The following is a 21,329-nucleotide window of genomic DNA, read 5'->3' on the forward strand; positions in this document are numbered from 1 at the left end:
CAAATCTGACAGTGTTAATTTGGGCATGGATTTACTGTGTATATTAGTGCTCAATGATATACATGAAGGCAAAGGAGCGATGAATGGGAAAAAAGCCTGCATGGCCTTATATTGGCAGATGCCTATAATTAAGGTGAAGGTGTGTTTCCACTCAACCCAAGCATGAGCAAGCAAGTAGCCCATCTGGCTTCATTTGTTGGGGGGGGGGGGGGGGGGGGGGGGGGGGTGTGTAGGGGTTTGAGGGTTGTATTTGTAAATTTACATCAGCCTCAGCTCTAGAAAGTAAATTACCTGCATATTGAGCTTTTATCCTCAGGGAGGCGTTACAGACCAAAGAGTGCTGCAGGTCAGAGTAAAGCAGTGTCTGAATAGAAAAACAGCCTGACATGTATTTAAAATAAAAGTAAAGGCTGTCATTTGGATTTTATTACTACATAAACACATAACTTAACACTTACATCACCACGGACTGCCATTTGGCTTTTTCTACCTTTAAAACCCGGAGAGCAGCCAAATGGCTTTTAGCTAAGCTTTAGCTTCAGCCAAGTGGAAGCTAAATTGGCTAGTCATTCATATGTATATTAGGTTGTTAGCTGGGAATTCTGGAGGGAGGGGAGTGGGGGTGTGTGGATGAGGGGGTGGGGGAGCTGCTAAAAGCTGTGAACTTCCTTTTGTGTTTCATCTTGATGCATTCTCAATCATCCAGGGAAATAAATCTCCAAAAGTCACCAACTTGGAGTGTTTCAGTTTGCCGTCTTAGGGAGAAATCAACACACATGGGTGTATGTCCTTTGTTGCTGAGATTTATTGATAAAAACAGTACAAAAAACCAACCATTTGTACACATATTTACAAATAATAATAAAAAGTGAGTGAGTACATTTCAACATTATACCAGTGGTCTGATTGATGCCACAATGGAGCAAATCGAGCAAAGACTGATAAGTTCGCTGCAATTTCCAGTGTGTGGGGATCATTGGTCACCAACTGCATCACGTGCTACAACCCTGGTCTACATATCACCGTTGATGAACAGCTTTTCCCATCAAAGACTCGGTGCTGTTTCCTGCAGTATATTGCAAGTAAACCTGACAAGTTTGGGATCAAGTTTTGGGTGGCTTGCGACCTAAAATCCAAGTACATTTGCAATGTCTTCCCATATCTTGGCAAGGACCCCAATCGTCCCACTGGGGAGAGACTTTCTGAAAATGTAGTAATGAGGCTGATGGAACCATTCCTAGACAAGGGCAGAAATGTTACCACGGACAATTTTTTCACATCGCTTTCACTTGCGCAAAAACTTCTTAGACTGAAAACCACCATCCTCGGCACAGTCAACAAGATTCGCAGGGAAATTCCTCAATCCACTAGTGGATTGGCTAGTCATTCATATGTAAATGTGGTGGAGCTTGCAAGAGAGTTGGCTCACTCTCATGTAGCTGAGAAGAAGGCAAGAAAAGAACAGTTGCTTCGGACACAACCCTCCACACCTAGTCCTGGAAAAAGAGCCATGTGTCAGGTCAAACACAAATGCAAGAACAATCATGCCACTGTGCGATGTGTTCACTGCTACAGATACACATGTGGTAAATGCAGACTACAGATACCATGGCAGTGCCAGGATTGTGAGTGATTGCTGAAAATGTTGAAATGTACTCACTCACTTTTTATTATTATTTGTAAATATGTGTACAAATGGTTGGTTTTTTGTACTGTTTTTATCAATAAATCTCAGCAACAAAGGACATACACCCATGTGTGTTGATTTCTCCCTAAGATGGCAAACTGAAACACTCCAAGTTGGTGACTTTTGGAGATTTATTTCCCTGGATGATTGAGAATGCATCAAGATGAAACACAAAAGGAAGTTCACAGCTTTTAGCAGCTCCCCCACCCCCTCATCCACACACCCCCACTCCCCTCCCTCCAGAATTCCCAGCTAACAACCTAATTTACATATGAATGACTAGCCAATTTAGCTTCCACTTGGCTACCAGCCATTTGGCTGGTGGTGGGTTTTAAAGGTGGAAAGGTAGAAGCCTGGGACTCCTATTAAAACATCATATATGCAGCACACATTGAACAGCACTGACTGAATATTATTGAAAAAGACGACTTTCATGTGTCTGATTTGGTGGTTTGAATTTATTTATTTATCTGCATATTCATTTTTAACCACTTTCTTCCTGTGGCAGTTGATAGCGTAGAGTAGCGGTCGCGAGAGTTGAGGCTCGGGTGTGAAATTTATGGTTTTCAGAGTTTTTATCGTGAAATGTTTGTCTTGGCTTAAAGGCCCTAAAGGAAAATATTGGCTGACATTAAACTGGTCCATGGTGCAAAAAAGGTTGGACACCGCTGGGGTTGAGTTCTAGATAAGGTATCAATATAGAATTATTTCAACTTGAAAACCAGAAATGGTCACATGTCAAAAGTTGGAAGGCGCAATGAACAAATAATTGTTTTTATTTTCATTAAGTTAATAATCCACATCTGTACGTATGACGAAGTTAAATGTCACAGACAGGAGAGGATCAAAACTATTAAATCAAGTTTTAAAAAGAGACTTTTTCATTTGATTACATTGTATATGATGGATTATGCAGAAAAAGTAGAATTGGGCTGAAAGAGCTATTGCTTTATAACGTATTCAGGTTGTGTATCATCTTTTTAAAAAGTAACTAAGTAACTAATTAGTTTTGAAAATAAGTAATCAGTAAAGTAACAGGATTACTTTTTTGGAGAAGTAATCAGTAATTAGCCCATGTCTGTGTGGTAACAAATGGGTTTTTCAACAGCGACAATGCTACAGAACACAATGCCTGGAGGACAAGGGACTTCTTCCAGGAGAATAACATCACTCTCTTGGACCATCCTGTATGTTCCCCTGATCTAAATCCACTTGAGAACCTTTGGGGATGGATGGTGAAGGACTTTTACAAAAATGGACGGCAGTTCCTGACAGTAGATGCTCTTTGTGTTGCTGTCTTCACCACTTGGAGAAATGTTTCCACTCACCTAATAAAAACGCTTGCATTAAGTCATCAACAAAAACAGTGGAGCTACTCATCACTGAGTTCATGTTTGGAACTCTGAGTTCTGTTTTTGGGGGGTTTTATGGGTTTTTATGGAGGTGTTGCCCTAAACTTTTGATCAGCTGTAAAACAGCCTGTTTCAGTTTATTATCATGCTAAAAAAATGTTTTGTCTCACTCCCATTTCTTCATGTTGCTTGTTGAAGGTCTGTTTCGAATGTTCTTAAGATCAAACCATACAAATTATGATTTTTTTTGTGCCATTTTTCAACTGGTCTTAAACTTTTGCTTGAGACTATATGTCTCTTTCTCTCTACTATGTTAGGGCAGGGATAGCTCAGTAGGTAGAGTGGTCGCCCCATGATCGGAAGGTCAGGGGTTTGAATCAACTGAACAGCTACCCTGAGGTACCCTTGAGCAAGGTACCGTCCCTACACACTGCTCCCCAGGCGCCTGCTTAGTGGCTGCCCATTGTTTCACTGAGTGAATGAAATGCAGAGAAAAACAAGTAGTAGACTTTCTTCTTACTGTGCAGTAAGAAAAAAAAAACCAGCTAGAAAACACTAAATACTATTTTAACACTATCACATAAAAACAGGTAAGAGGTAAGAGTCTTCTGATTGGATTGGAGATCGAGGTTCAACAATGTTAGGTGCCCAAAAAATTAGCTGAGGTGAATACTTGAATATACAGAACCACATTATTTTATTTTGTATTCCTGATGTACAGTGATTAAGATAGCTTGAAATCATGTATGGCAACCACAGAGTCTACGCCTGTTCCTCACTGAGAATCTTTAGGATGTGCTTGAGAACACTTCATGTAGTGGTCCAGTTTTCCCATCATCAGGATAAGATCTCTGTGAAAAATGACACAGCACAAGCTTCAATACAGTGTCACAGGGAAAATGTGCTGCTATTAAAGCATAAGGTAGTCCACAAAATATCACAGGGTATTTGTTTTGTTTTTTACAGAGCACTTTATTTTGATGAATGTTATTTACTCCATTACACTCCATTTGCAAGTGTATTAATGTAAAAGCTGAATTATCAATAGGCTACATACAAAAATAAAGCATAATACAAACATGGAAACATTTCTTTAGATTTATCATTCCAAACAGCAACAACACAGAATAGACACTTTACATAGTCTGACAAAAATTGCATACAGAGAGACTGGGTGTCGTGCAGACTTGTAAACGTCTCAGTGGGACTCCAGAGGAGCTGGGGGAGGTGCAGGAAGTTACAAAGGAAAATGAGGTCGGGCTGTCTCTGATCAGATTGCTGCACCCAACACCTGAACCGAGGTAAGCATCAGAAAGCAGACTGCTGGATGGGCAGGATTTGTCAGTGGTCATTTGTATTGATTTTGTAGCTGCACCTCTTCATCTTCTTTCAGAAGTATTCATCAAATAATGGTTCGGTGTCTCTGATCTCTATTGGACAAAAAAACATTTTTGTCAGAAAACACAGAAGTGTCTCTGTAAAGAACAAAGTTATTTCAGTCACTCTAGACTGAAATCTGAACTCTTGTGTTAACTGAATGACATTAAACTAGACTTGAAAAATGCAAACAATTAAAATAAATAAATAAAAAACAAGTGTTAGCGTTTACTGAGACAAAGTTGTACTTATAGCTTGTTTTTTACATCTGTGCTCTATTCCAGGCACTGCGTGCAACAAAATCACAGTTCTGACTCACTGTGAGGAATTGAACATGTGTCAGTGTGGATGGTGATAGTCTTTGAAAAACTAAACAAAATAGAAAGGATTAAAAGAGTCGTTTTACGGACACTGTGAGCAGATCCAAAATCTAATCTGGATAGGAAGAGCTGGGAAAAGACCAGAATCAGAATTGGATCTTGGTCTGAATTAATGACTCTTGTTCATATTGTGCAATTGGACTCTGATCCGTATGTGGTTTTCTGATCAGTTATAAAGCCTCCAAGTGACCATTTTCAGCGAAAGATATATTGAGCGACAAAGTTTCAAAAACTAACCCATTAAAATTTTTGTTTAACATTATTTAAATGATCGAATCGCATTCTGTGAACAAGTTCCTACTTGTAATGTTCAGACCACACGCAGTCTGGATTTTAAAATTCCCTTTAGACTACATTTAATCCCATTTTAGAATTTCAAAAGTAATTTAAGCCTCATTTTCACTCAGATATGTCACATAGACATATATACAGAAAAAGAATAGAAAAGCCCAGTATAGATATATATACACTAGGTTATTATTTGGTGGTTCTGCTCTGCAACTCCAAACACAAATAACTCCCATGTAACGATCTAACAATAACTAAATTAGAATCCAGTAATTAAAAGCCAACTGAGATCATTAAACAGGGATCAAAGGGGGGGTTGGCGAAGCAAACACAGTGTTTCCCACCACTGTTTACAAACTACTTTGCAATGAGCAAGTTTCCTGCACTAAGTATTAAATAATATCAGTAACAATTAAAAATAGTAGCTATGGTGATTTTTTTATGATACAGAAGTGAGGACATTGTTTAATGACTGTAATGGTTTTATAATAATTCCCAACTGTTCCAGAATGTTCTTTCCATTTAAACTTTTAATAAAACTATATTTTAATGAATATGGCTGTTACGTTGTCATTTCTCAAGAAAAAAACGTGTTTTAAAATCCCCCAAAATTCACTCTCACTGCTCTCTGAAAGATTAATTAAGACACTGTAGCCTGTTCAACAATCAAAAACACTAGTGGTTAAATTAAACTCTAACAGTTAAAATTTATAACACTAAAATAAGTTCATCCTTCATTAATTCAAATGGGACGATACATATGCTAGTTGCAGTGGCGGTCCTAGCCTGTTTGGCGCCCCGGGCGAACACTCCCTCTGGCCTGTATTGCCTGTATCTTTTGCTCGTTTCTCTTCGCTTCTTTTCTATTATTTCTAAACTGAGCACCTGATGGCTTTCAACGTTTCTTGTTCATCTTCCATTGGTTTTAATTTTGCCCTCCAGTATGAACACAAATCCACCAACTCGAGGATCACCACAACATGACCTAACAGACCTACACCTTAGTTCACAGATTCACTTTGTCTAAGGTTTATTTCTGGGATTTCACACAACCCAGGATTCAGATCATGAATACATAATGGGCTTGGATTCACATCATTATGAATGAAATGTGCTCTATTTGGAAGCAGCCCCTCCCCTTTCGACGGGTTGTGTGTGCGACTTTAAATCATCAAACTATAAATTGTTATTGATCCCTTTACCCCGAGTCCTAAAGTGTATATTTATTTTCTTACTCTTCTTATATTTATTGTTTACTTAACTGGAGCCTCGTCGTCTCGTCTCTCTATATATATTGGACTGTATGGTAAATGGCCTCTATTTGTATAGCGCTTTACACATCTAGTCATCCACACATTGGTGATGGCAGCTACATTGTAGCCACAGCTGCCTTGGGCGAGGCTGTCGGACACTGGCGCCACCGGGTCCTCTGACCACCACCAGTAGGCAACGGGTGAAGTGTCTTGCCCAAGGACACAACGATCGAGACTGCTGGGGCTCGAACCGGCAACCTTCCGATTACAAGGCGACCTCCCAACTCTTGAGCCACGATCGTGTGGCTCACCTATGTAGCGGAGATGACAAAGTTTACTTTGACTTCAGCAGCAAGCCGGCGCATCGAGGGCTCTCGCGCTCACTTTTCATGTTTCGAAAAAACATCGGTGCAAATTATAAGTCTGTATCATGATGTCTGGTGTTTTCGTGTTTGTTGTTTTGTTTTTATTTTGTTTTATTTTGCGAGTTGGTTATTAGATGCCGCCCCGCCCTCTCCTCCCTGTTACTTTTATAGTTTAGAAATTTACTGTCTGCTGTGTCATCTATGGAACGCCAGGACAGCCATAATGTATTAATGAAATACACCATTAAATAATTATTTGAATGTGGCAATAATTAATTAGAATGTGAAATAAATAAATAATTAGTTAAATGTGTCAATAATTACTTAATTAAATGTGTTAATTTTTTTTATTATTTCAAATTTTAATTAATTATTGCCACATTTAATTAATTATTTAATGGTGTATTTAATTAATTCATTATAGCAGTCCTTGCGTTCCATAGTCATTATGATAGTTTTGTAAATGTAAAACCAGCAAAAAGGTTTTAGTGAAAACAAGTACAGCAGAGACCTCGGGGGGCAAATGTGCAGATCACCGCCTTCACATCAGTGAAGAAACATAATGAAGTGTCTGATTTTCAGTATTTTCACAGTAAAAAGGAAGTTGAGTGATGTCAAGAGCTGTAAGATGAAATAAGGATTGTGGGTTAATTTACCTTGTGACAATGCTTGGAGTTCATACTTTTGTGCCTGCAAAATAATTTTATGAATGAATAAAAAATGTATTTCTCACTGAAAAAAGAAATGACAGAATCTCTGTGCACTAATTATTGGCTCTTCATTGTGTTTCTGCACAGTGTTAGTGTTCAGCAGATTCCTAATATGGATCCTATTATTTATTAACCTTTATTTATCTATTTGCAAACTAGGAGGAAACACAAGTGTAAACTAATGTATTTTTCGATTTCCAGTTAACTTGCACCAAAATTACAAGTTCAACTTATTCATGGTCAGCTGAATCCAAACAAAAACTAGTTTCATCATTTTAGACCAGACTTGTTGACTCTAGGCCCAATAACGGCAACATAATTTAATATGTCAATATTTCAGTTTGCATTTCTGTTTAAAACAGGGTTACCTTTGGTCTGTTCAATAATGTTCATCCTGTTTGGTCCAACACCTAAAGTATATTTTGAGTTCTGGCTCCTTCAGTGATTGAGTCTGACGCCCCTGACTGAGTCTGGCAGCTGTAACATCTGTATATAACAGAGCCTTTTACCTGCTGATGTGCTGCTGCTTGATGATGCTGCCCCCCTCTGCTGGAGCTCCCCTCACTGATCCAGTTGATCTGCTGGTTGGTTGCTTCTGGTTTTTGATGTTTTGCTTTATTGATCATTTGTTGAGCAACATTTAAACAGCTGTCCCAGTCTTTCCTTTTTATGTTGCTCGTGATTTCTTTAGTCAGAGTCTCATTTGCTTCTTTCCTCAAAAGCTCCTCCAGAACTTTTTTCTCTTCTTCCAAAATCAGTTTGTAGTAAAAAGTTTTCTTGTTGCAACAACTGAATTTTTTTATAAACCATTTTCTCCACCCACTCCAAGTCATGAAGAAAGCGACAACAGTCATGCTGAGGAGCAGAGAGTAAGCAGCAAGCTGAAAAAGAAGCAACAAACATACAAAACATAACAGCATTAATGTGTGTGTGTGTGTATTTATTATACTTTCATAAATTAAAAAAACAGAACAATAACATTACATGTGCACTGTGTGTGAAAAATAACAAAACATCCTCACCTTTGACTTCATTTGCAGCTCAGGTATTTGAGCTTTTTCATCAGCCGTGAGACCCTCAGGTTCGCAGAACAGCTTCCTCTTTTTTTCATCAGTGGTACAGCAACTATACCAGTCTGTGAAAAGCAACACAGCTACAATCCACAGCAGACTGATTAGAAACGCTCTGATAACGCGCTTTAGTACAAGGCATAAAAACGTGGATGGATGCTCCGCTGTGCTCCGAAATGTCTGGTCTATCAGGAGCACCAGGAAAAATACTAAAAGAACAGGCACGACCACCATTTCATTGCAATCAAAAGTGTGGCCTGAGCAAGCGCACATCTTGGCTTGCAGATAGTAAAATGCAAACAAAATCCCGATCCCTGTGCCAGTGGTGCCGATTTTTCCACTACGGACATATTGCAGGAGTTTTTTCCACATCTTGAGCAGTTCGGTGCCTGCTGAGGCTGCAGCTTCTGACCTGTAAAATTACAGACACGGAAAAAGAAATATTTCCTGCTTTTCACACCAAGTATCACAGTCTCTTTGAAATTCAGCTTAATATCTCAGTCCTATAGCAGCTGTGAAGTGAGCAAGTCCTCCAGTCAAAGTGAAGATATGAGCTCTCTGCTCCCACCCTCACATAAGAACCACGAGTGCTGCTCCTACAGGTGGCAGGATGCAAACGCAACGTGACGTCATGAGAAGGAGTTTAAACAGCACTCTGTTCAAAACGTTTCCAAAGTCGTGTCAACAAATTTCATGTTTCCCAAACACTTTATACTATGATGAGGTTGTGTGTCACGACAGGTTTTTTGATGAATGAGTTGGAATGATGAATTCTATTCACAGTTTGAAGCGTAGAGTGTTACAGATACAAAGTGAATTTATGTTATTTATGTCATGAGATGTTAAAACGTGTGGTTAACACAATTTAGTCACCACAGCCTGTGGAGTCTACTGTAAAGAGATGGCAATGGCTCAACCAACTTTTTTATTCAGTGTTGAAACAAAAAATGTCAAGCAAACATGAACAAGAGAGGTTTTGGTTTGGTAATTTATTTCAACATGTGAACAATATACAAGTACATTTAGAAAAGAAATAAGAGAGAAAAAAATACTATACAAATTACATACAAAAAACATTCTGATTAATTTACATGTTGAAAGGGAGTGGGAAGAAGTATACACTTATTTAATACCACCCCTGTCCCATAAATTATCAGTGAATATTTAGTCAGCTTCCTTACTGATATAATTTGTAATAAAAATAGTGAACAGATTTCTGATATACTATATACTATAATATCACATCATGAATTTTTTGTTTGTTTGTTTTTAAATAGAGACATTCACTTAATTTAAATATTTTCCTTTTCTTTATAGATCGAGAAGATCATATTTTTATAACTCTTTTTGAACAGTTTTATGTTTGGACATTGCTTTAATTCCATATTCAGTTTGTTCCATAGTTTCACTCCTTGAACAGAAACACAAAAGCCTTTTCTTGTAGTACGTACCTTCATTGTTTTGAAGTTACAAAAACCCCTTAAATTATAACTTCCTTCTTTCAAAAAAAACATACTCTGAATATTACCTGGCAGTTCTTTATTTTTTGCTTTGAATAGAATTTGTGCTGTTTGGAATTTCACTATATCGTCAATTTTCAATATTTCAGACTGCAAAAATAGTGAGTTTGTATGTTCCCTATAACCTGCATTGTGGATGATTCGAACTGCTTTTTTTTGAAGAGTAAAAAGTGAATGTAATGTGGTTTTATAGTTGTTGCCCCAGACCTCTGCACAATAGCTTAAGTATGGTGAAACCAGTGAACAGTAGAGAATATGAAGTGATGTTCTGTCGAATACCTGTTTTGCCTTGTTTAGTACTGCAATGCTTCGTGATACTCTGGAATGAATATATCTTACGTGAGCTCTCCAGTTAAGTTTTTCATCTATTATTACCCCCAGAAATTTATTTTCACTGACTCTTTCAATATCAACACCATTTATTTGAATCTTTGCATTTGTATTTAAACTACTATTTCCAAATAACATCAGTTTAGATTTATTCAAATTTAATGATAATTTGTTTTTATCAAGCCAGAACTTCACTTTACTTATTTCATTAGTCATATACTCCAATAAATTCTGCAGATCATCACCAGAGCAAAAAATGTTTGTATCGTCAGCAAAGAGAACCACTTTTAATACTTTGGACACTTTACAGATGTCGTTAATGTACAAGTTGAAGAATTTTGGACCCAAAACTGACCCTTGGGGTACACCACAAGCAATGTCCATACATAAGGAGCAACCACCATTTATTTTCACAAACTGCTTTCTGTCACTTAAATAACTCCGGACCCAATCTAAAACTACCCCTCTGACACCATAACGTTCCAGTTTTTTATTAATATATCATGATCTATAGTGTCAAATGCCTTTGTCAAGTCTATGAATAACCCAGCCACATATTGCTTTTTGTCTATGGAATTTGTGATGTATTCTATTGAATCTAATAGTGCCGATGATGTTGATCTGCTTGATCTGAATCCGTACTGACTCTCAGTGAGTAGTTTATGTTTATCTATAAATTTTTCCAGTCTGTTTTTAAACAGTTTTTCAAGAACTTTTGAGAATTGAGGTAGTAAAGAGACAGGCCTGTAGTTTGTGAAATGGTGTTTGTTTCCAGATTTGTATAGAGGTATAACTTTTGCTATTTTCATTCTGTCTGGAAATCGACCAGTTTGAAATGATAAATTACAGATGTATGTAAATGGTTTTATAATAGCCTCAATGACTCTTTTAACCACTATCATATCAATATCATTACAATCCAAAGATTTGTGATTTTTACATTTTTTGACAATTTCAAGAACTTCATTTTCATCAACGGCTGTGAGAAACATAGAATATGGATTTCTGTCAATCAGTGTATCGGGTTTTTCCTGTGCTTTCCCAGGATGAGTGATTGTTCTTGCTAAATTAGGTCCAGCAGTTACAAAGAATTCATTGAGACTATTTGCCACAACATCCATATTGTATTCTTCATGGTCATTACAAATGAAATACTTGGGATAGTTCTTTTGTCCAGTCCCACATTTTATAACACTGTTCAGGATTTCCCATAATCTTTTATTATTATTTCTATTTATATCTAATTGCTTCTTATAGTATTCCTTTTTACTAAATCTAAGTATATTAGTTAACCTATTTTTATATCTTTTGTATCTGATTTCAGCATCTTTAGTTCTCGTTCTTAAGAACTCTCTGTATAGAGCATTTTTCTTTATACATGCATTTTGCAGACCTTTTGTTATCCATGGACAGTCCATATATTTCTGTTTCCTACTATATTGCTTTATTGGACAGTTGGTATTGTACAGTAATGTAAATATTCTAAGGAATTTATTATAAGCACTATTAACGTCCTGTTCCTGATATACTTCACCCCAGTTTTCCTTCAATAAATCTTTTTTAAATGCATTCATTCTTTCTTCTGTTCTTACTCGTCTGTACTCTTTTTTACTGTCCATTTTATTGATCTTGTAATTCCTATCATAGATTGTAAAAATTGGAAGATGGTCACTTATGTCGTTAATCAGGAGTCCACTTACAGTCTTATTTTCAATGTCATTTGCAAAAATGTTGTCTATGAGAGTTGCACATTGTGATGTAATCCTGGTAGGTCTAGTAATTTTAGGGAATAGATTCATACAGTGCATTGTGTTTATAAATTCCTCAGTGGTTTTATGTTTATTTGGGTTTAGCAAATCAATATTGAAGTCTCCACAAATGAAAACTTTTTTGTGAGCTAGTTCAATAAATGTTTCTTCTATCCAGTCTTTAAATGTCTCAATACTACTACCTGGAGCTCTGTATATACAGCTAATGATTACATTTTTACTTTTTTCTTTACAAATTTCAACTGTAATACATTCTAGTACATTATCAATCACCATCGTCATCTTTTCCACCACATTAAATTTCAAAGATTTGTCCACATACAAGGCCACTCCTCCTCCTCCTTTGTTTCGCCTAGTTATAAATGTGAATTCATAACCCTCCAGTTCAAAGAAGAAAAAGAATGCAAGCAGGGTGGAGTGAGTGGAGATGACTGCCAGGGGTGATTTGTGGCAGAACAAGTGAAAGTTTACAAGATGGCAGTGAGACCTGCTGTGATGTATGGTTTGGAGATGGTGTTACTGAGAAAAAGGCAGATCTGCAGGAGGCAGATTAATGCTACTGTACTAAATTTAATACAGTCAGTCACGTTTGTAGGTGCTGTTTGATTTGGCATCATCTCACACCGGATACCCTTTCTGGGGCAACCACAACAGCACAAGAAGACAAATGTTTCCTGTGTTCATGCAAATTATCATATTTTCTGTTAGCAGTGGTGCCCAGTCAATGGTTTTTGTTACAGCAAATGTTTGTAGGTCTGGTGAACCCACTGTGGCTTTGGTTTGTAAATCAATGTATTCTAAAAAATGCATGTAAAAATGTATAGAATAACTGAGACAAAGATCTCTAGTGTTTTGTGAACTTCTAAAATCATACTTCAAATTATACTTGTGGTTTAATGTCCTTGAGACTTTGTGACTTCTGAAAAAAAGATATGAGAATGGGAGCACATGTTGTCCTAAAAATCTGTACTGTAAATAGCTTAGAGCACTGATGGTGCCAAGAGATACAACATGTGCAAAATGAATGTCAGATCTAGCGGTTTCATAGGCACACACAAACTCTGATACAGTCAGACATGCAGGATTTTGAACTGAGCACTGATGATAAGCTGGATGGTCTCTCTACTCTTTAGTCCAGAGCACGTGGCAAAATGAATTTCACATCACAATTCATCTTTCCACAGAAAAGTTTTCAACTTTGCATCTGTTCATTTCCTGACATTCTTTCTTTACTCTCATATTATTCTAGATTGTTTCCTCTAAATACCAGTCCATTTGTTACCATGTTCACACCATGTTACTTTATCTAGTCAAAACTCTGTTTTCATAAAACCTTTCTGATTCCTTTTCATGCGATGTGCCTTCATCTCTGTCACTGCATATATCTAGACCACTTCCTTTCTTTACATTGTTTAGTAGTTTCATTGTGTAGCTTCAGAGTGCAATCTGCAAATAATTTATTACTCCATCCATCAATTCTCTACAGTTTATCCTTTTCAGGGTCCCCGGGGGGCTGGAAACTATGTCAGCTGTCTTAAGGTGAGAGACAGGGAACACCCTGGACAGGTCACCAGTCTGTCGCAGTGCTAACACATATCATTCGCACTCACATTCACTCCTAACTAAGTGCATGTCTTTGGACGGTGGAAGGAAGTCGGGAGAATCCACACAAACACAAGGAGAACATGCAAACTCCACACAGAAAGACCCCGGCCTGATGGTGGAATTGAACTCAGGACCTTCTTGCTGTGAGGCAACAGTGACGACCACTGTGCTTTATTGCTCAATAAATTAAAGGAAGTTCAATTATGTTCAGGTCTTTCAGATGATTTTTATTGGACTAACATTCATATGAATTCTTTTGTTCTTTTATTTCATTAAAAAATGACTTTTGTTGCTGGCTTGGTTAGAGCCCTGGACAGTCCACCCAACCCCACCACAGAGAAAACTGCACCCACCCCACCATCCACTCATCTTCCAGACTACATAAGACAATAAACACCCAGGCTGAGATCTTCCTCCACCTCTCCTGTATCTCCCCCTCCTGCAGAGAGAGTTCCTGAAGAGAGGAAAGCTCCTGCAAGATGTGACAATCTCCCCCACCAGTTGAAGAGCCCCCCAGGTGGCTCGATGCACCGGCGGCACCCCGCGCCAGGGCTGGGCCCCCATGCACCCGCCCGCCCACAACCCCGGCAACACACCAACCAGGACCCAAGCCCCCGAGGTCCGGCCAGGGCCCCAGCCCAGAGACAGAGCGCCCCCAGAACCTCACGCCCATCCCGGACCCACCCAGGGGCAGCCAGGCTACCAGGTCAGTAACCCACGTCCGTCAGCACAGACCCTCCCCTAGTTTACAGTTTACTCTTTTATAAACACCAAAAAATTGTAATTTAAAAGACAACACATACAACTGAAACAGTAACAAAATAATGTTAAAATGACATAGTTTGTTAATTTTCTTTTAAATTCAGAAAGTATCTGTATTACATTTTACAAATTCATTCAAACTCATTTACAATGTTGGTCACATACAGACCACTTTCTAAGTGGGCCAGACCAGTACAATTTCTGTCAGTGTAAAGAAGTTATCAGAGATATCTTTATATGACAGTACAATTTCAACAGTAGACAAACTGCTGTAGTAAATAAATGAAATCATTCAGCATAAGTCTTTAGTCTTAAACTGTAATAAATAAATGTTAAAAATGACCTAAAAGTTATGGCAGCCCACTGGCCAGACTGTCATGTAATTATAAAATAGAAAGGATTTGTTGATTCATAGAAAATGTCCTGTTTTTTTATAGACAGTGAAAAGACAGGAACTTTTCTTTCATTTAGTTGTTATTACTTTGCTGTAGTATGAATGGCTATGGGGAAGGTCTTTTTCAGTGGGAGAAAAATCCAAAACTTGTTAAAATCCAAATTTCCAAAGCTGGCCAGTGGGCCAGACTAGAGTCTGTGCTGGGCTGATTATCTTTCAAATAGACAGCTGGTCATCTCCTCCATGTTAGTCATTTCTTTAATTTTGCACCATGTTCAATCAATTTTAGCCAGATTTAGTAAAAGTTAAATTAATCATTTGCTCAAATATTTATTTTTTCTTAATTGCCCAAAGTGTGTTAGTATTTAAAACTACACGAGCTCTACCTTGGCAAATCACTGAGCGTGAGAGTTTGTTTCTGTTCTTTGATTGGACTACTTAAATTATTGCGGGAGTAGCAAGCTTGGCGGCTCGTGCCTTTACGCGCTCAGTCTGCGAGCAGAGTGGTGGAGATGTGTATACATTGAGATATTCAGCTATTTTAGCACAAGCAAAAGTTTTGGTAAGCTAACATTGCATTTTCTGTTATCTTTAAATACATGAGAGTATGTTTTCCAGTAATAGTATTAATGGCGTCTGACCGAGAAATAGGCTAGTCCTATTTTTTCCATGCTGTTTTCAAGCAGTGCTTATTGAAAGGTCACAGGAGGTTAGTAACCTAAAGCAAATGTGCTGTCGACAGCTACAATGATTTCGTGCTCTTTTTGCAACAAAACGCTGAAGACGTTGAGGGGTTATGTGCTGCATTGTAGAGTTCACAGGAATGACCCCCATCATTTTTTCAAATGCGTCGGTAGTGAATGCAGGTGTACATTTATGCTTACGCAGCCTTTAAAGCCCGTTTCTATCAGGTTCACAATGTACCTGCACCCCCTATTGCTGGTAGCGCCATTTTTACGGACTTGAAATGTGCCACTACCAGTGTTGGGAAGGTTACTTTTAAAATGTATTCCATTACAGAATACAGAATACATGCCCCAAAATGTATTCTGTAACGTATTCCGTTACGTTACTCAATGACAGTAACGTATTCTGAATACTTTGGATTACTTAATATATTATCATGCTTTTTACAACTACATGAATGTACTATTGCTGTGTGATTTATTACTATCACTGAAGGTCCGCGACTCCGAACTGTAGTAAAGGGACCTCTGACTAATACGGCGGGGTCCATGTCTGCTCGTAGCCAAAAAATAGCTTTACTTTGTTGTGTGGGTCAACTTTTCTTGCGAGAGACAGAGAGGCGTTAAAGGACTGCTCCAACGGAGCTTATTGTTTTCGGAGGAAAACACAAACACGGTGTACAGTCGAGTCTTAACAGCTTACTTACAACTGGGCTCGTCAGGCACTCTTCTTGGCTGCAGTGGTTATTATTATATTTACATGCGTCCAGCTCCCGTTTTTGCTCGATGACAACTCGTACCTTTCCACTTCCCTTTTTCTCCCTCCTCGCGTTCACAGACCCATAATGTGTATGGCAGTCCATTCTCCCCGCAACACGGACTACACTGCCCATGATGCTACATTCTTTAGAGCTATGCTTGTAGCATTCTGCCTGTTAGCTTAGCACAACAACAACAACAACGAAAAGGCGCTCTCTCACCCAGGAAACACACAGTCGCAGAGAGAGAGAGAGCGTCGCCCTGTAACCATGGCAACCATAACGCTGCCGCCTGGAACAACAGAGCGTAGCTGTCAAACAAAACCCAAACAGTCCTGACCCGCAACAATATGAAACAGGAAAGTACCACAGTGTAATCCATGTATTTCAACAAAGTAACTGTATTCTGAATACCACCTTTTTAAACGGTAACTGTAACGGAATACAGTTACTCATATTTTGTATTTTAAATACGTAACGGCGGTACATGTATTCCGTTACTCCCCAACACTGGCCACTACACTCTGTGAGCGCCAATTTCACACAGTGAAAGAACTTATATCCCACTTAACACCTTAACACCTTACCTGAAGTAAGGCTGCATTTTAAATAGCAGCCTTACTTCAGGTATGGTTCCAAAGAATTTCAAAGATGCAATTGTGCAACCACTTCTTAAGAAACCTGGGCTAGATACAAACGCTGTTGAGAACTTTAGACCAATATCTAAGCTGCCCTTTTTATCTAAAGTCTTGGAAAAAATTGTATATGACCAATTGATCTCATACTTGAATGCACAAAATGTTCAGGAGATTTTTCAATCTGGTTTTAAAGCAATGCATAGCACTGAATCAGCACTTTTAAGAATTTTTAATGATATATTTTTATCATGTGATTCTGGTGAAAGTGTCATTCTTATTTTACTCGATTTAACTGCTGCATTTGACACTGTAGACCATGAAATTTTAATCTCATGTTTGGAGCAGTGTGTCGGTAAAACAGGTGTGGCTCTGAAATGGTTCAGGTCTTACTTAACAAACCGAACCTTTTCAGTTCGCTTAGGAAACTGTGAGTCCTCCCGTGCTCCGTTGTCTCATGGAGTACCACAGGGTTCCATTCTGGGCCCTATCCTGTTTTCACTTTATTTACTTCCATTGGGCTCAATTTTTAGAAAACACAGACTCTCGTTTCACTGTTATGCAGATGACTGCCAGTTTTATGCTCCTCTTAAAAAGAAAGATGGGTCGTCTGTAAATTGTTTACAAACATGTCTGGAGGACTGTCAGTTTTGGCCGGCGGTCATAGGTTCTGTCCAATAATATGACGCGAGACTGGAGTAAAAGACATCCATGGATTGGTACTTTATTAAAGAAGGAGCATGATAACAGCACAAACACTAACTACAACTAAACAAAATGGCTTCCTTTTATACTCTACCTTTTCAGGTGAGCATCTGGAATAGCCCAAGTATGGGGGTTAACTAATCAAAATGGACACATAACCCTCCACACAAACAAACATACAATAACATTAAAGCACATCACAAACATATACATATTTCCAACACATACTATAAACAAACCAATAACATAAGCTTCACCCATTTCTATCTAAATTAAAACCCTCTTTATCCATACTCCCTAACCTGGCACACTGGTCTGCTCCAAGAGCTCTTAAACAGGTGATTGAGCCGCTTTCACTCTTTTGCTCCACATCCTGCAAGAAGCAACTAGGACAGGTGAGTACCTTTACAAGTTCTCATTTCACATACGTTTAGGTTATTGATAAATGATTAACTGCAAACAGCTCTAACTTTGGCTCTTCTCCGACACAGGTAGGATGGCCAGTCCCCCTGTCTCTTTTCTGTTACAAGCTGTCAATTTAATTGTATATCAAATAACCTAATAAAAGACTCCAAAAGATCTAATGTGTTTCCTTTATTACCCTATTTTAAATTCCCAATCCAACAATTTATTATTAACCATACCGACCAGGTAATGGAACCCCTGGTCTCCATTACATTTCCTCCCCCCTTCTCCTTAGACCACTGTACTTCAATCTTCATACATACGTGAAAGACAGTCTGCAACACAGTTAGATTTGCCTGGACGATACCGCACTGTGAAATCATAGGGTTGCAATGACAAATACCATCTCGCAACACGCATGTTGTTCTCCTTCATCTTGTGCAGCCACTGAAGGGCACGGTGGTCTGTCTCCAGGGTGAAATGTCTGCCTAGAAGATAGTACCTCAGTGACTCCACTGCCCACTTCATAGCAAGACACTCCTTTTCCACGGTGGAGTATCTAGACTCTCTGTCCATTCTCTGGTCTCTTGTTGCTTGAGACTGCATCAATGATTTCACCAGAGCTGTCAGTTCATCCAGTCTATCGCCAGGTTTAGCTCCTGCTTTAGCCACTGGATCAGCTGTAGCACCTTCACCATCCTCTGCCACTTCATTACTGTCATTCTTCTTTCCACTTCTCGTCATCATATTTACCTCATTCATTAGAGGCAGCACTCCTGACACCACTTGTCAGTTTTGGCCGGCGGTCATAGGTTCTGTCCAATAATATGACGCGAGACTGGAGTAAAAGACATCCATGGATTGGTACTTTATTAAAGAAGGAGCATGATAACAGCACAAACACTAACTACAACTAAACAAAATGGCTTCCTTTTATACTCTACCTTTTCAGGTGAGCATCTGGAATAGCCCAAGTATGGGGGTTAACTAATCAAAATGGACACATAACCCTCCACACAAACAAACATACAATAACATTAAAGCACATCACAAACATATACATATTTCCAACACATACTATAAACAAACCAATAACATAAGCTTCACCCATTTCTATCTAAATTAAAACCCTCTTTATCCATACTCCCTAACCTGGCACACTGGTCTGCTCCAAGAGCTCTTAAACAGGTGATTGAGCCGCTTTCACTCTTTTGCTCCACATCCTGCAAGAAGCAACTAGGACAGGTGAGTACCTTTACAAGTTCTCATTTCACATACGTTTAGGTTATTGATAAATGATTAACTGCAAACAGCTCTAACTTTGGCTCTTCTCCGACACAGGTAGGATGGCCAGTCCCCCTGTCTCTTTTCTGTTACAAGCTGTCAATTTAATTGTATATCAAATAACCTAATAAAAGACTCCAAAAGATCTAATGTGTTTCCTTTATTACCCTATTTTAAATTCCCAATCCAACAATTTATTATTAACCATACCGACCAGGTAATGGAACCCCTGGTCTCCATTACAAGGACGTCAAGTCGTGGTTGTCGCTAAACTTTCTTTGTCTTAATGATTCTAAAACTGAAGTAATGGTGTTCAGACCTGCCTCCACTGCTGTTCCGTGTGTTGATTTGCAATCCCTGAAATCATTCTGTAAACCAGAGATTGTTAATCTGGGTTTTAAAATGGATCCTGAGCTTAAGCTTGAAAGCCAGATCGGGTTGGTTGTAAGGTCTAGTTTCTTTCATCTGAGGCAACTGGCCAAAATTAAGCACTTTCTTACGAGACAGCAATTTGAAACAGTAATCCATGCTTTTGTAACCGTTCGGCTGGATTACTGTAATTCTCTTTATTTTAGGGTGAGTCGATCTTCTGTTTTTCGACTGCAGTTAGTCCAGAATGCTGCTGCACGCCTTTTAACTGGCACTCGTAGATACGAGCATATCACCCCAGTTTTATATTCACTTCATTGGCTGCCCGTGCATTTTAGGATCCATTTTAAGCTGCTTTTATTTGTTTTTAAATGTTTGTCAAATGCTGCCCCTGTGTACCTCTCTGAGCTTCTTCATCCATACCCGTGGCTCTGACATCTGTGGTCATGAAGTCATTTGAACGCCTAGTTCTCTCCCATCTCAAGACCCTCACGGCCCCCCTCCTGGACCCCCTGCAGTTTGCATATAGAGCCAACAGGTCTGTAGACGACGCCATCAACATGGCCCTACACTTCATCCTGCAGCATCTGGACTCCCCAGGAACCTACGCCAGGATCCTGTTTGTGGACTTCAGCTCTGCCTTCAACACCATCCTTCCAGACCATCTCCGAGGCAAGCTTTCCCAGATGAATGTGCCTGATCCCATCTGCCGGTGGATCACTGACTTCCTGACGGACAGGAAGCAGCACGTGAGGCTGGGAAAGAATGTCTCGGACTCCCGGACCATCAGCACCGGCTCCCCTCAGGGCTGTGTTCTTTCTCCTCTTCTCCCTGTACACCAACTGCTGCACCTCCACCCACCAGTCTGTCAAGCTAATCAAGTTTGCAGATGACACCACCGTCATTGGGCTCATCTCGGACGGGGATGAGTCTGCCTACAGGAGGGAGGTTGAACGTCTGGTGTCCTGGTGCAGCCACAACAACCTGGTGCTGAATGCCCAGAAGACAGTGGAGATTATTGTGGACTTCAGGAAGCACACAGCCCCACTCCCCCCCATCATCCTGACTGACACCCCCATCACCTCTGTGGACTCGTTCCGCTTCCTGGGTACCACCATCACCCAGGACCTGAAGTGGGAGCCCACCATCACCTCCGTCATCAAGAAAGCCCAGCAGAGGATGTACTTCCTGAGGCAGCTGAAGAAATTCAACCTGCCAACACGGACGATGATGCAGTTCTACACTGCAATCATCGAGTCCATCCTCACCTCCTCCATCACCGTGTGGTACGCTGGAGCCACTATCAGGGACAAACAGAGACTGCAGCGTGTTGTGCGCTCTGCTGAGAAGGTGATTGGCTGCAGACTCCCATCTCTGCAGGACCTGTACACCTCCAGGACACTGCGGCGTGCAGCCCGGATCTCAGCTGACCCTTCTCACCCTGGACACAGTCTGTTTGACCTGCTCCCCTCAGGCAGGAGGCTCCGGTCCATTCGCACCAGAACCTCTCGCCATAAGAACAGTTTCTTCCCCTCTGCTGTGGGACACATGAACAATAACCATATGACTGTCCCCGCCACTAACACATGACCCTACGCTGTGTCACTGCATCATTTCATGTTTGG

At 39.5% G+C, this 21,329-nt stretch overlaps 2 long non-coding RNA genes across 2 annotated transcripts in view; one reads left to right on the forward strand and one right to left on the reverse strand.

Moving 5' to 3' along the window:
• The window catches only part of LOC145423319 (uncharacterized), a 412,017-nt gene that overhangs the window by 106,836 nt on the left and 283,852 nt on the right, over window positions 1–21,329 (forward strand). The window lies entirely within an intron of this gene.
• LOC113013340 (uncharacterized) lies at window positions 3,339–9,012 on the reverse strand. The gene is made up of 4 exons (XR_003270815.2): window positions 8,435–9,012; window positions 7,922–8,293; window positions 7,359–7,392; window positions 3,339–4,469 (listed from the first exon to the last, which is right to left on the reverse strand). It is a non-coding gene; the product is annotated as an uncharacterized LOC113013340 (long non-coding RNA).

The sequence above is a fragment of the Astatotilapia calliptera genome, chromosome 20 (assembly GCF_964374335.1).
Source record: "Astatotilapia calliptera chromosome 20, fAstCal68.1, whole genome shotgun sequence".
Lineage (NCBI taxonomy): Eukaryota > Metazoa > Chordata > Actinopteri > Cichliformes > Cichlidae > Astatotilapia > Astatotilapia calliptera.